The sequence below is a fragment of the Gallus gallus genome, chromosome 1 (genome assembly GCF_016699485.2).
Source record: "Gallus gallus isolate bGalGal1 chromosome 1, bGalGal1.mat.broiler.GRCg7b, whole genome shotgun sequence".
NCBI lineage: Eukaryota > Metazoa > Chordata > Aves > Galliformes > Phasianidae > Gallus > Gallus gallus.
The window spans coordinates 132933017-132948282 of record NC_052532.1 but is presented as its reverse complement, the minus strand read 5'-3'; the positions used below and the strand labels follow the sequence as shown (position 1 = coordinate 132948282).

At 41.8% G+C, this 15266-nt stretch overlaps 1 protein-coding gene across 6 annotated transcripts in view; it reads left to right on the top strand.

Annotated features, from left to right (window-relative positions):
• The window catches only part of AFF3 (AF4/FMR2 family member 3), a 331214-nt gene that overhangs the window by 150515 nt on the left and 165433 nt on the right, over positions 1–15266 (top strand). The gene's annotated exons all lie outside the window — the stretch shown is intronic.

The following is a 15266-nucleotide window of genomic DNA, read 5'->3' as shown; positions in this document are numbered from 1 at the left end:
ATGGTAAAACCTCTCTATTACTGTGTGTGCGTCCACCTCTTGGACATCCACTACCCAAATATTCCAGATTGTTTATAAACTACAGGGCTATAAATATTTGGTTTAGAGATTAGCAGTGCATTAAGACTGTTGTTTCTAAAGGCATTTCTCCATTCTCCATGAATATGTTAAATACAGCTTTTAATTCTTGAACTGGACAAAGAGTTTATTGAAGGGTGATTATGATGGATTGCTTATGACTTCACTGGCAGAGCTTTTACTTAGCTAACGTTTACAAAGTAGGCTGTTGTAGGACTTAATTGCATATCCAACAAGTCTTAGACTCAATCCCTATCCTTTTGTTGGAAGTTGGTAGTGGATAGTGTAATTCATGAGAGCTTTTTCACGGTGCACTGAGATTATGATATGAGGCTCATTCACCCTTTTTTTTTTTATATAGGACTTTTTAAAAGAAAGCCAAGAAAGTCAGTTTTCCTCCTGAAATACAAGTAGTTCAGGTGGTCAAAAATGGAGATGCGGTTCCTTCCATGTGTAGGAATATGGATACGTAAAAGACTCTAGTCTCATACAGTCCCATGTAGTGCAGAATGCACCATATGACCTTCAGCTGTAGGGTACATCTTCAAACTGGTGAACACAGTTTCTCTCTCTCTTCTTTGTCTCTGGGGCACCTTCCTCAAGAAATATTTTTGTGAAGCTTCATGATGAAACGTGCAGTACATCCTTGGATGGATAGGACCCTTTTGTTCATTGGGATTTATTCAAAAATTATTTCACTTTGCTTAGAAGTTGAATGAATCAATTAACTACAAGCAGCTTTCCCAAGACCCCTTGTTCACTTCTCACAGGTCATGGTGCTGTCTGCAGTCCTGTCTCTCCCTGGAGAAGGCAGCCTAGGAACAAAAACACCTACCAGAAATACCTGGCTTAGGATCTGCATGGCACATCTCCTCCTGCCAAGGACTGCAGAGTTGCTCTGCAGAGCACTTTGTCCCATGTCCTACTAGTTCCCCCAGCTTCTTTTACTTTTAGCAACTTCTTTCTGATTTAACATTCTCAAAATCATGTTCAGAAGACTTTAAAGGATGCCAAGAGACAAATAAGGCTTTCAAAGCTCAGACACCGTCTCCTTACAGGGCAGGAGGTAGGGGGCAGATAAAGTGTACTTAGAGCTCGAAAGCCACACTTAACATCAGTATTTCACTGTCTGCTGAGGGTTAACATCGCAAAAGTAGAGAGCACACCATTTTCACCCTCAATCTTGTACTCTCACTCAGTCTTCATGGATAACCTCTCCAGTCTGCCCATCCTCTGTGTCTGTAACCTGAGTATTACTTTTCACTCTGAAATTCCCCCACATCTCTGTGTCCAAGACTACACGTAAATCCTGCAAACAAATACTCTGCAACATTTCTAACTGAAGCTCTTTGTTCACAAAGGTCTAATTCTGGCCTGAATTCTCATTACACTCCTCGACTACGGCAACATCCTTTTCTTGGTGCGATCTTGTCCACATCCATTCATGCTGCCATGTGGATCATAATCCTAGCTCGCTATCTTGCCCATATTACATTTGTCTTTGAATCTCACCACTGTCATCTCCTTCTCTGTCATGTCCAGCAGGGTTACTTGTCATCAATTCTAAGGCCTCAAGTCTACTCAAGTGCTGATGTATTAGCTACCACTTAGCTATCACAGTGATGCCAGATTCCAGCACAAACAGTGTGCTAAATTTTACATGAATTAATTTATCCCATACTTCCCATCAGATCCGGGAAGAGCATTAAACACTTTCCCAATTACCTCCATACCTACCTTCAGATCCCCTCTTAAGAGCCTCCTTTTTTCACAAGCGCTGTGGGAAAACAGTGGTGATGTCAGGTGTATACCTGTTTCTCATGCTTAAACATTACTGTCCCACATAGAATCACAGAATATCCGGAGTTAAGAGGCCCATAAGAGTCATTGAGTCCAGCTCCTGGCTCCATACAGGACCAGCCAAAAATCAGACCATATGTCTGAGAGCATTGTTCACAGGTCCCTTGTACAACCCAGTTAGGCCAAATACACCCACCTGTTCTCATTTGTCTTGAAAGATTAACTTTCTGAGTCAAGGACTAGTATAGTACAAAAGCTGTTCATAGGTATTCTCGCAGTACAAATCAGTATCAGAGTGGTGGTTGTTACTGGCATTAGTGTAAACAGCAACAGTAATAGCAACTCACTTTGTAACTTTGGCATCCACACTTTTCCAGATGTCATTCTCCGTGGCCTCTTTTTGTGCTGAATGGGTCAATTCACTTCTAACACAGATTTATTGCTCTTCAGAAACAAGGAACACCATTTCCATGTTTTTGTTGGAGATGCTATTTCCATAGTAAAGCCAGAATTTACTTCTGCTAGGCAGTTCCCACACAGGTGTCCAGGGCAGAACAATAAAGGGACTTGCAATCTTTGTGTTCCCCTCAGAACAAGATAGCTCTTTAACATCACTCTCCCTTTCATAATTAGCAGGACATCAGCAAAAGGAAGAAGTTGTTTACAAATTTAACTTTCTAAGGAACCTTGCACCCCATTATAGTTGTCTCTTCCACAAGACAAAGCAGAAAGCAGCCTCCCTTCCTAGACAGCGTGTTCCCTGCCCAGGCCAGTCTGTGGCTCTTGCATGGGATAGGCACTTCATGGTGAGCCACACATCCTCATTTCCCTGTCAAGATGAAGGGTGATAGAAAGGGTGTCCAACACCTACTCTGACTTCTTCCCTGTGTTCCCTTTCCCCCACTGTATGGGAGGAGGTGAGGGCATACATCTTATCACCTGCAGGTTTCAGAACCTGACCAGAGCTAACATCTGGGCCTGGGCTTACAGATCAGTTTAGGCATTGCTTGAAAATCTCCAAATCTTATTTTGCACTGACCATGTCAAGAAGGTTGTATAGGTTTTGTGTGGTTGTGTGTGTAACGCAGGGTGCCACAGCTTAAGTCAAGCCTTTTTTGATGTGTTTTACTGAGTGTATCAAAGCTCTGTAGACTTTGTAAATTGTCAGATCATTCTCCACAGAACTGCAGCTTCCAAGCAAAGCCCCCAAGAACTGAAGCACAGAACTGCTTCGAGTCCTGAAGGAGGTTGATTAACAAGACAGTAACCCTGTCGAGATTGGAGCTGCTGTAAGGACTCCTGCTGAGTTTATAATCACTGCAGGAATCCTGTACCTAATCTAATGCTGTGCACTAATTCATAGCAACTTCTTCAAAGTGTAGTGACTTACTTCTCAGTCCAGCTGCAGGCACACATGTCAAGGACAGAGAAAATCATAAGGAGAGCATTCGATATAAATAACTGAAATTGTTCTGTCTGGAAAGGGCGAGGCTCAGGGGAAACCTTACCACTCTCTTCAGTGACCTGAAAGGAGGATGTGTCAAGGTGGGGCTGGCCTCTTCTTCCACGTAACAGTGATAGGATGAGAGGGAATGACCTGAAGTTGCCCCAGGGGAGGTTCATGTTGGATATTAGGAAACATTTCTCCTCACAAAGAGCAGTGCTGCAGTGGCACAGCTGCTCAGGGAGGTGGTGGAGTCACCATCCCTGGAGGTGTTCAAGAACCGTGTGGATGTGGCACTGAGGGACGTGGTCAGTGGGCATGGTGGGGGTGGGTTGGTGGTTGGGCTAGATAATCTGAGAGGTCTTTTCCAACCTTAATCATTCTATGATTCTATGCAGTAAGACCAAGTTGCAGATGTAATGTCAAATTGAGAGAGAAAAGATGCATCATTTCACTGTAGCTATAAAAGGTAATTCCTTGTAAGCTTTCACATTGCGGATGGAGGACATGCTAGAAAAGTTTGAAGCAGAAAATAGGAGTTATACTATTCAAATATCCTTAATTCCATGCTGCCATGAGCAGTTGCTGTCTGAATTACTGAGATATCTACAAAGCCAATCTATTCCCTGCCTCTCCTGAAACACAGTCTTGCTAACTGAGCTTCATAATTTTATCTGATTTCTATTTGCTTGTATGTGTGTAACTGTATATTCTGTTATTACAGGTGAGGTTTGGAGTAAATATTTATTTTGCTGTAGTACATGCAAAAAATGGGAGCAGAAGTGCTGCCACTCCACTAAGTTAACTGTTGCAACCAGTATCTGATACACTCTGAGTGTATTTGCAATGGATTTAAGGAGAAAGGCTGAGTGTTGGATGTAGGCAATTCAGGATTTGTAAGATAAGTGGTTTGAGATTGATCTGGCTGCTCTTACAGCCTTAGCTGTGATTTCCTAGGGCTGCAGTGGCTTTGTTGAAAAGAAACCGACAGGCAATCTGAACTCTTAATTATTAAAGATGGTCCTTGTGAATTCCCTTTGTTTTTTGGGTTGACATGAGAGGTGTCACTGAATTGGAGAGAGATGGACATAGTGTCAAGCACTTGGTCTTCAACCACCATTTGGCTGCAGGATGCAGCAATGGAGGGAAGCTGATGGAAGAGAGCAACAGAAGCACTGAGCAAAGGGCTGAAGGGAAACCTGACTCAGCCAGTCAGCACAGAAGAACTGACCTCCTCTGTGGCAGTGGGGAGGCAGGGTGGGGTATGGGATGGAGGGCAGATAAGGTTTTCTCAGGAAAGACAGAAAAATCATTGGGGAAGGCAGTGAAAGGACTGAGAGTGCAGCTGCAAACACACCGGTGAGGGATAACTGCTTGGTGCCCAAGCCTCCTACACAGGGTGAGTGCCTCGGGTGCCTTTGCAAATAGGTTGTGACTCCCTGTGGCCACAGAACATCCACTTATGAAAACAAGTCCTTTTAAGTGTGATGGATACACCCGAATTTCTCTACATTGTAAAACTAGTCAGTGTGTGCAAAACACAGCAGTCCTTATTTGAGAAATGTAAAAAAAAAAAAAAAAAAAAGAATGAAAACAGCATCTAATTCTGTATCTTTCCCCTTCCCCACTTGGGATCCCTTGGCTCATTAGCAGGCTTGCTAATTCTTTAGCAGAAAGCATTAAGGATCAACCCATCAAATATTCAGGGTTTTTTCCAACCTGAACAGCCATATGTGCTGTGAGATCAGCTGCACTCCATCAGCTGATTGAATTAAAACAAGAGCAGAGGTAAATTAGAAACTGTCTGCGCAAGACAAATCCTGTGAAAACACGAAATCCTACCAACCACACTGTCACTGTGAATAAGCATCACAGCCAGCAGACCACGTGTCAATACTTAGAGGGGAGAAAAATCAGTTTCTTAGGGGTAGGTTGTTAGTTCAACAACTGTGAACTGCTGCCTTGTAAATGTTAATGACTGTAAGATCCCACTGGCTTCAGTTAAGCTCCTGGTGGAGTCAGACATGTGAAGAATTACAGAACACAAATATGGTAATCAGACGTATATTTCTAACCACTCATCTTGCTTTCCAAAGCAGAGGGAAAAGCCTACAGGTGGAATGAGACCCACTTTGCTGCTCTGCGCAAGTATAGGCATGCAGATCAAGAGCCACCTCTGTGAGCAGAGCAGTTTGTGGCAGTCTGGGAGGAGGATGAAGAGGTTGCCCTCAGCTCAGCACCTTAATGGGGAAATTCAGATTGGCTTTTGTGACTGAGCCCAGGGGAAACCCCTGAGGAACTTGCAGGGGGAACACAGCAACTGCAGATCGGGGAGAGGAAAGGTTAGAAAACCCAGAAGGAGCCCAGTTTGCTGACACTATCTTTCTTATTCAGTCTCATAGAGTACAGCAGTATTCTGAAGTAATAGAATTGTATTAAAAATGTATCCAAGGAATAAAACATCATTTATTTGCATTGTAATCTTTCAGAAGAACATTCATAATACTGCTTTGCTTCTAGTATCCTTAATTTCAGAGCATCTCAGGCACTATTTTGACTGAAATATACCATTCATTGCTTCTCTTCACCATCATTCTTTTTGTACTTTTTGCTCAAAAAAAAAGAAGAAAAGAAAAAGCATTGGGTGCATTTTCATATTGTGTCATTTCACCCAGTACACTACAACCCAGAAATGTTAAGCTATAGTTCAAGTCAACTAATTCAGTCTCCAATACTCACTTCTTAACGTTGCTCTTCTTAGGGCACCATAACATCCACCTCTGTTGAACATTATCTTTTGCCCAGAGTAGTGGTGGCTGTTCCATCACTGGAGACATTCAAGGTTATGCTGGGCTGGGTTCTGTTCAACTTGATCTAGCTGTAGACATCCCTGTTCTTTGCAGGAGATTTGTATTAGATGGCCTTTAATGGCCCCTTCCAACTCAAATGATGCTATGATTCTTTTCTATAGCAGCTGGGGATCTGAAAAATGTTTATAAATTTGTAAAGGGAAGTCAAATGGATGAGACCAGGCTCTTCTTGGAGGTGTGTAGCAATAGGACAAGGAGCAGTGGCCTAAAACTTGAACATAGGAAGTTCCATACTAACATGTGGAAGAACTTCTTTATGGTAAGGTTGACAGAGCACTGGAACAGATTGCCCAGAGAGGTTGTGGAGTCTCCTTCTGTGGAGATATTAAAGACCCATCTGGACACATACATGTGCGACCTATTGTAGGAAACTTGCTTTAGCAGGGGAGTTGGACTCAGTGATCTCTTGAGGTCACTTCCACCCCCTGCAGTTCTGTGATTCTGTGTGATTTCCCTATGTCAGCTTTCCCCCAGCCAGCCAGGTAGGTACCACTGGCAATGTGGATGGCAGCACCGTGGAACTTCATCAGGCTCTCTGCTTGGATCTTATCCAGCTTTTCAGTGAGAATTTGCAGTTCATGCAGTACCTTATCTTGCTATAGCAAAATTAACAACCATACCAGGGCTACATAGAGATATTTTCGCTTTGTTCACATAAACTGCAATGACTGCAGAATAGGCATACCTTCGTACACTGTAATCACCTGACTCATCACATCTTGGCAGTTTTCAGGGTACACCATCTGCTTGCGGTGCTTTGGCCTTTCTTTGCCTGTTCTCTACTGCCAGTCTCTTTATTACCTCCTTACCCATCCAAAAGGCTGTGGAGATACTCTTCACTTTTCACAACTTTTGCCCCTTATACGTGGCACCAGGCTGGCTTTCTCAGGTCGAGTATTTCTCCAGGTGACCTGTTAGTTGCCATCAGCCTATCTGAGTTGAAAGTGCTCCTCATTTGGGCACCGTGCATAGCACATCCCTTTTTTGCCCATGTTCGCAGAATCATAGAATCATAAAGGTTGGAAAAGACCACTAAGATCATCTAGTCCAACTGTTGACCCATCGTGACCATGCCCACTAACCGTGTCCCTTGGTGCCACTACCCATGTTTCAGTTGTCAGTGAACATTTGTAGCCCACTAATCAAATCCAGATGCGTTGCCATCTCTTCCCTGGCCGTTAGCATGTAGTTTCAAGTACAGAGTACTGTGTAAAATGGCTCTGAAGTACAATGCTAACAGTGATAACATCAGCCAGCTGTTAATTAGTTGTACATCGGCAGACCCCCAATTGCCACACTTGGATTTTTACTGCTCACACTGTTGTTGCTGGAAATGGTGTGTCAAAGCACTTTGAGGTCTGTAGTACGTGCTGTTATGCGTAGTCTGCTGTATGCTGCTTACTGAAACCTTGAACATAATGAATCTCAGTGTCAATGAAAAATACCACTTTAAAAAGGCAAAAACTATAAATAGTTTAGTGGAAATAGGGGATCAAACTAGAAACCCTTATGGTGAAAATAAGACTTACAATAAATGCCACTCAGAGATAACCTCTGCTTCAGTCTCCTGGGTCCTGATGGGGTGCAAGGCACTTTCAGTGACATGAGCCATTCATGTACTGAGGTACTGACATGTTCAAGTACAGCAAAATACATCCTGTTTTGAACCGAATAGGAGGAAAGAGACTCACATTCATTTTAGAGCATAAGTAGCCAATGTGTGATGGATTTGTATTTGGAGGAGGTAGGCTGTTATAAAAGAGTTGGTGACATGCTACCATGCTCATGTGGTGGAATTAATTTTCCAAATTGCTGTTTTGCAGTGAGTGTGTACACCCTGTTATTTGACAAGGCAAGAGAGAATCCAGAATGAATTATCCAGCCTCTCTGCTATACCAAAATAATACAGTAAAATACTTACTAATTTTTCCCTCTGTTTAGAGTGCTTCACAAAGCTGGAAAAGAGGCACCATCACCATCTTGTTCCAATATAGATAAACGATTCCTTGTTATTAATGGCAAAGGGCCAGACAGATCCTCGTTTTGTCTATCCATGCCACAGTTCCTTGGAGGCCAACAGAATTATGCATATTAATACCAGAAAGGATGTGCACTATCTGTCCTAATGAAAGAAGAATAAAATTTGGATAATCATACATACTCGCACTGCTGCGAGCCGGGGGCTTGGTGCCTTCAGCTGTCAGCTTTAGAAAGCAGCCTTCTTTATATCCCTTTGGTAAGATTCACTCAGATGAAGTGAGACCACAAAGGAGACGTGACTTGAGATTAAGGCATCCTCCAATAAACCTTGCGGTGGCAGAGGCTTTCTTCTGCAACGTGTATTTTCCTCTACACAATTTATAAATCATTTGAAAAGGAGTTGTTTTCTTGCTGGTTTTTTGTTTGTTTGTTTGTTTTCCTTGATTAAGCTGGGTATTAAGAAAGCTGAATCACCAGGGCAATGCAACAAGATGCTGTTATATGGTATAGTTTCCACTCAGCCCTGATTTGCCCGGCGGTCATTGAGCCCACAGGGTGACAGCCCTATGGACAGCTCTTACATCATAGAACAACTGATCGGTGGGAACTCTCCCACTACACATCCCATTTTGGTTTGACCCAGGAAATGTGAGCACTCTGTTTATGTCTGAAAGAGGCAGCTTTCCTCGTTTGGGAGCTGAGACAAATATTCTCTTGTTAATCTTGTTTAATCATATTTAGAAGCAACACATGAGTTAAAAGTTAGCTTCACTTGGCAGAAAGACCAATTAAGGAAATTGTGGGAGAAAAGAGGAGCCTGCTAAAAGGAAATTAAATCACTTTCAAGAATATTCCATAGCGATGTCTGTACTAATAAATAAAATGGACTAATAACTGTTCTCTTGCCCTGAGGCCAATCAACATAGCATGGCTCATGTCCAAAGTGCTGAACTCTCTTACAGCCACAAAGCAGAGTGCTGCCTGTAGGGAATGGCCCCTGGGCATGCATGGATTTTGTCTGTAAGACTTGGCCAAGGTCTAAACCATTCTGATGTGAATAATTTAATGATACAGACAATTGTGGGCCAGTGTTCAGGTATGTGGTCCCTCGGTGCATTAGGGTAGCTGTAGTCTAGCTTTTCTGTGCAATGTGCTTCAGCCTTGTACAAAATTTCAAAGACCTTGGAGAATACAGTGCTAGCCACACTGCAGAAGTTGTGATTGGAAATCTTTTAATTCCATGCTTTGACATCTTTTTGCCAATGTAGCTTATTGCATTTAGTTGTTGCTCTGCATTTGAAAATGTGAAAAGTAAAAACTGTTTTTGAAGGGAAGAAAAGAATGTACACAATCATCAGCCTGCGTAATTCTAAGTGCTCCAAGTTAATAGAACGTCTTAAGAGGGATTGATTACTAATCCCATTTTGACCAAACAAATACCATAGTATCTGTCCTTTACGATTAGTGCTAAATGCCATTTATTGTGTTTGGTTGAGATTTGTCACTTATAGAATTACTTTGGACCTGGTGGATTATGAAGTAAAATGCTTTCAGGTGTGTTTCAAAACTGAGGTACTTGGAAAAGATCCAGTTATTTTCACCAACAAATCACTGATATAGCCTTAAATAATGGCATTCTGAACTCTGTCCTACAGAGAGTACCGTTGTATGGGTTATAATGAAGATGGTGATGAACCATCACATTTTTGAAATTTTCTAAAAGGTTCATTTTTGCCTACAGAATTGATTTAATTGAAAATACATATATTTTACAATAACATTGACTGTAGTTAAAATAACCTGGACATAAAAAGGCTTAAATACAAACTTCAGTTGAAAAACATGCAATTTTATATAGAACTTCTAAGCCTGTCACTCTGCCCTTGGGGAAAAGAAGCTGTTCACAGCAATGACAATAACTTGGTGGGAGAGAAAGTGGGCTTCATGCAGTAAAAAAGTTTATTTCCAGCTGTGTGGGTTTTACACATGCTTTTTCTGATGAATCTTATCAAGTTATTTGTTATTTACTCATGATTGCTGAACAAATATCAAACAAATTCAAGACATTATTAATTTTCCTGGCATTACACATACGCATATGCAATGGTTCATTATAACCCTGAGTTTTCAACATATTCCAGTGGAAATATGAAGAACTCTATTAAAAAAATTGTAGACCCTGATCCAACCTTTGTTGACTTCAGATCCTGATGCTGAATTGAGCACCAAAAAGAAAATTACTCCTATTAAACTGAGTAAACATTTTCTTCATTTATCTGAGTGGCTTTTTTCTGTCAGTGAAAACTATTTTTTTTTCTAATAATGCCAGCTCTTAGAAACTTAATGAGTATTAATGAAAAGCTGGAATAATTTAGCACGGACCAAAAGAGGGTAATTTTCCTTAGACATTTTGTTAGTACAAACTGAATCCTAAAAGGCCTATTCTCCTTGCGGTTTGGCAGAATAATTCTCATTATAGTCAACAGAAGCCAGGTATATATGCATCAGTAGCAGAATAGACTGCTAAATATAGTTGCTGCCGTGGCAGCTAGTTCCCTCTCTTGTTCATCTGATGCAGAAGCTGAAAGCTGCAGCAGCCTCACAGTGCACAAAAAGAGGAGACAGATAATTTTTTTTCTGGGAAACGGGACATGAGCTCCATTTCCAGGCTCTTTAGACCTTTCCTAAGTGTATGGACAGTCTTCAGCCTGCTGTGTTTGGGCCCACCAGTGCCAACGCATGGGCAAGCTTCCCTTAGCCGGAGGAGTCCACCAACATTTGTTGTATACCTCACATTTCTGACATGGTTAGTGTGCGCAGTGGTGATGGGCTGATGGTTGAACTTAATAGCCTAAGAGGTATTTTCCAATCTTAATCTTCAACTCTGTGATTTTCTGTAATACGTGACCATTGTTGCAGGCAGGCATGCAAGTAAGTTCTGCAGTTGTTCCAAAACAATAATTCAGTGGGTTCTGTTTTTTTTCCCCCTTTTAGCTAGAGAAATGGTGTACATGTCTAAACAAAGCAACAAAAGATATGCACACTTTGCCTTGCCTAAATGTTCTTATAGATTTTTGCTGCCACTCCTCAGCTCCCTTGCTCCATATGTGACATTTCCACCCAATATTCCAGGCTGAGCTGTCTCTCCCTGTCCTGTCCTTCTGGATAGCAGCCTCTTTCATCCCGCATGGTGTCTCCCCTCTAAGAGAGCTGCCCCCAGGCTGTCTCCTCCCAAACAAGCTGCCTTTGTCTCTGGATCCCTGGGGGCTCACCGGAGTCACTTAGACTCTGTGATTTTTTTAAGACTTGGGATTAGTATCTGATATTTTTCTCTTCTTGTTTGGGATTTTCCACTGTCTAAATCTAGCCCCCTGTGGAGGGGCAGGAAAAAAAAATAAAAAGGCCCTTAACGTTTACTTTTCCTTGGGTAAGATCTGTACAGGTGCTGATAGTATTTAGCTATTAACCTGTTCATGGGCAGGTGTTAAATTATTTTCCTTGTCTTCATAGTACCCAGAGTATAAAGCATTCCACAGTAAAAAACAGCCATAAGGAATTCATTAATTATACATAGGCAGATTCCCCAAATCATCAAATGGACCTTTCTGTAAAGGATACTCAGTATCAGTTATTGTTTCAGTGGAGTGTATACCTTTCTGTATTTTGTCATTTAAGCTTTCTTTGACATTTTTTTTCCCTTTCTTCTTCTTCTTCTTTTTTTTTTTTTTTTTTCTTTTTGCAGTAATTTCAGTGAGCTCTGATTTAAAACAGTTCAGTAGGAATCTCCATTTTTACCCTTCTCTCTGTGCCTCTTTGCCAGCAGAATGCACGCAGATTGGATGGACAGGGAGAGGGAGTTCTGAGCTAAAACATAGACCCAGAGTCTTTGGTCCTGGAATGCTATCTCTTGCACCCGTGATGCTAGGGAAGAGGTGAGCCCATGCCAGGCTGCCTGTGCCTTGGGCACTGTCACATAGCCCCTGGCACCGTTTCTCACTGCAGCAGCTTTGCAGACACGCACGGCTGCAAGCTGAGCTTGAGAATGTCCGTTCTTAACACGCTTCACTTGGCAAAAGCTAATTCAGAAGTCATATGGCACGGTAAAAGCCATGCCAGCTAAATAGTGTATGCAAGTACTGGCAAGCTTAACATATACAAAAATGGGCTGGTGCATGACTCATCTTGTTCTGTCTCTTCAAGGGCCAGTAGGACCTTTATTCTGGCCAAGAGCCATAGGACTGGTTATCACTGCAGACATCCTAGGAGCCTTGCAGGGTTTGGGGCCAGTAAGAAGTACCCAACAATAACCATAATTATACGTTCCATTACCATGTGAATATCCTCAATTTTTCCACAGAACCCGCTCTTGCTAAATTTTAAGGCCGTATGTCATCCTGAGTGTAAGTTTTCCTACAGTAATCATAAGATTGGATCTTCCAAGTAAAAACTCAGGAGTCTTTGAAAAACAAAGCAAGGATTTTAAAGCACTGCTGTCTTGGAAAACACGTTTTTATGGAGTTCATGTCCCAAGAAAATAGCATTTTAAGAATCCTACAACTAGAAGTGTGTTAAACTACATGAAAATGGAGCATTCTGTGAGGCAAAGATAAGGGCGATTAAAAAGTGTAGCTGGTCGTACACCTATCCACCCTAGCCATTCCTAACCATCTCACGTCTGCTCTGTGGCTGTTTCTGAATCCAGATGGCTGCAGGGTCATTCCAGCCAAGCACTGCGCTATGTCTCTGGTGTGCAACAAGTCTGGCTCCAGCAGTGAATCACCTTCATGGTGCCGCCTGCTCTAGCTCGCTGACTTCAGAGTTCAACGTTCAGGCAGCGAGCTTCAGCACTCCTTGCAAAACAGACACAGAAAGGGCTGGTGAAATCCTTATTGACGCTGAACTCTGTGTTCTTTCTGAGCAGAAGGGATGCATGAACCTGCTGGCAGTTCTAAAAAGCGAAACATGTTATAAGGATCTGTAGAATTAAATATTTTGTTCAACAGAGCACAGCTGGACCATCTGATTCTAGTGAAACAGTTGGTTCCCAAGAGGTACCTCTCATCTCATGTCTGACTGTGTCCTACCTGTATAGCAGGATAGCAGCCCTGAGTGCATCAACACATGCAAATTTCCTGCACTGTCATTTCAGCTCAAAAAACCAAAACCCTACATGCATGGGTTGAAGGGAGTCATGATATAGTTCAGCTGCCTCTCATATCTGGACGGTGGGAGGACAGGGAAAGTGGAGAGTGATGCACAACACTTCAGGGAATTTGGACTAAGCCAGAAACAAACGAACCTGCTCTAGAGCTATCAGATGTTTAAGTAATTTATCCCTTTATTAAAGTAATTTATGTTAAATAGTAACATAGAAGTAAGATTCCAGACAACATATAGAATGTACCACTTCAAAATTAGAGTTTCTTCTGTTCGCAATAATAACTGTAAATTCCTCAGTATCACGGAGACTATTTAAGGTCACAGTTACCACAGCATATTTAAAGAATGTTCAGACCATTTGTGTCTGCCACTTACATTCTGATTGTCTGTCTGGAGGCAAAGCTCCTCGTTTTAGCATGTAATGAATAAAATGCACAAGTGGAAGGAATCAAGATAATGAATTTGTGGGATAATTTTACTAATTATCTTGTTGCTGATCATAGAACCAAGCCACTGCAGGTCAATCCTGCCACAGCTATTAATATGCAGTGCCTAAAGCTGTTCTTGTAACATTTATTACTCATCTTGCTATCTCTACACAAGTCGATAGATTTCTATTAAATTTCTAAAAGTGAAGTCACTAACAAGTTCCTTGTTCTAAGTGCAACATGTTAAATTATACGAGTTCACCAAAATGTAAAGCAAATGAGAGCATTTAAACTAAGATGTTTTTTACTACATGAGTGTTAAGTGATGAGAGGAGATGAAATTTATCTCACCTTGTTGTAGTTATTTGATGATAGGTATCTAATCTACATTATTAATTTAATCTCCCCATGTCACGGGAGAAAGGATGGGACAAATTGTACTCTGGAGATGTCTCTCTCCCTACTGACTACAGAGGGATTCCAATCAATTGACTGAAATGGGCCATGAGCATTTTTATGACTAAAGCTAAGAGGGATGAAAGCTTTTTTGCTGTGTAGAGGTAAATGGGAAATTTTTCTACAGCAGCAACAAAACGAAACAAGTAATAGTACCAAAAGATTACAATTGCATCCCAAACCATCTGGTTGACAGTGCTTAGAAGAAGAAAACTGGAGAACACAAGCTTAGAGTCTATAATGATCTTCTGCCTTAGGAAACAGCTCAAGAACGTGAGAAAGCATAAATTAGAGTGAACCACCGATATCCCAAGTGTAGCAACATGATAGACAAGCTTGGGAGTCATGCTAGGATGCTCATTGTGGCTTTAGGATAAAGGAATAAACGTGAGGATGAAAAAATATCAGGTTAAAATACACGCAAACAAAGGCAAAAGCAGACGCACTACTGTGGAAGTGACCAGTGGAAAAAAGATCTTGGATCCTACTTCTTTCTTCTACACCTCAGAAAACCAAAAGGACCTCAGAGATGGAACAGTGTTGGGTCACTGTCCAAAGCCCTGCAGAGCTGGCTCCCTAACTTCATTCACCACCAAACTGAAACCTTTTCTGCTGTGTCCTCCCCACACCTCCCAGCCCTGAGAAAGCAGCACAGCAGCCCTGTCTCTGTACCCTCATTCCTGTTTCATCCTAACCAGCCTCTGGAGCTACCCAGTCTCTGCCCCGCTCAGCACTTGCTGGAGCAGACGTAGATCTCCAGCCTGTAGTCCTTGACAGTGCCTATGTGATGGAGGGCACTGTAACGGGTATGCAATTTTTGCTAAGAAAATAATAAAAACCCTCCCAAAATATCCTTTCAGGATGCTCCTGAAGCAAGATGAAACACCATAAAGTTTTTGATAACTAAATCCATTTGGTGTTTTATCTTTTCCCTCAAATCATTTTCCTTAATATTATACAAAACTACAGCACAATAAAAAACAATAATGGTCAGGCACTTGGCTTAATAAAAGAGTCTTTTGAACTGCTGTTATAGCGGAGAAAAGAGGT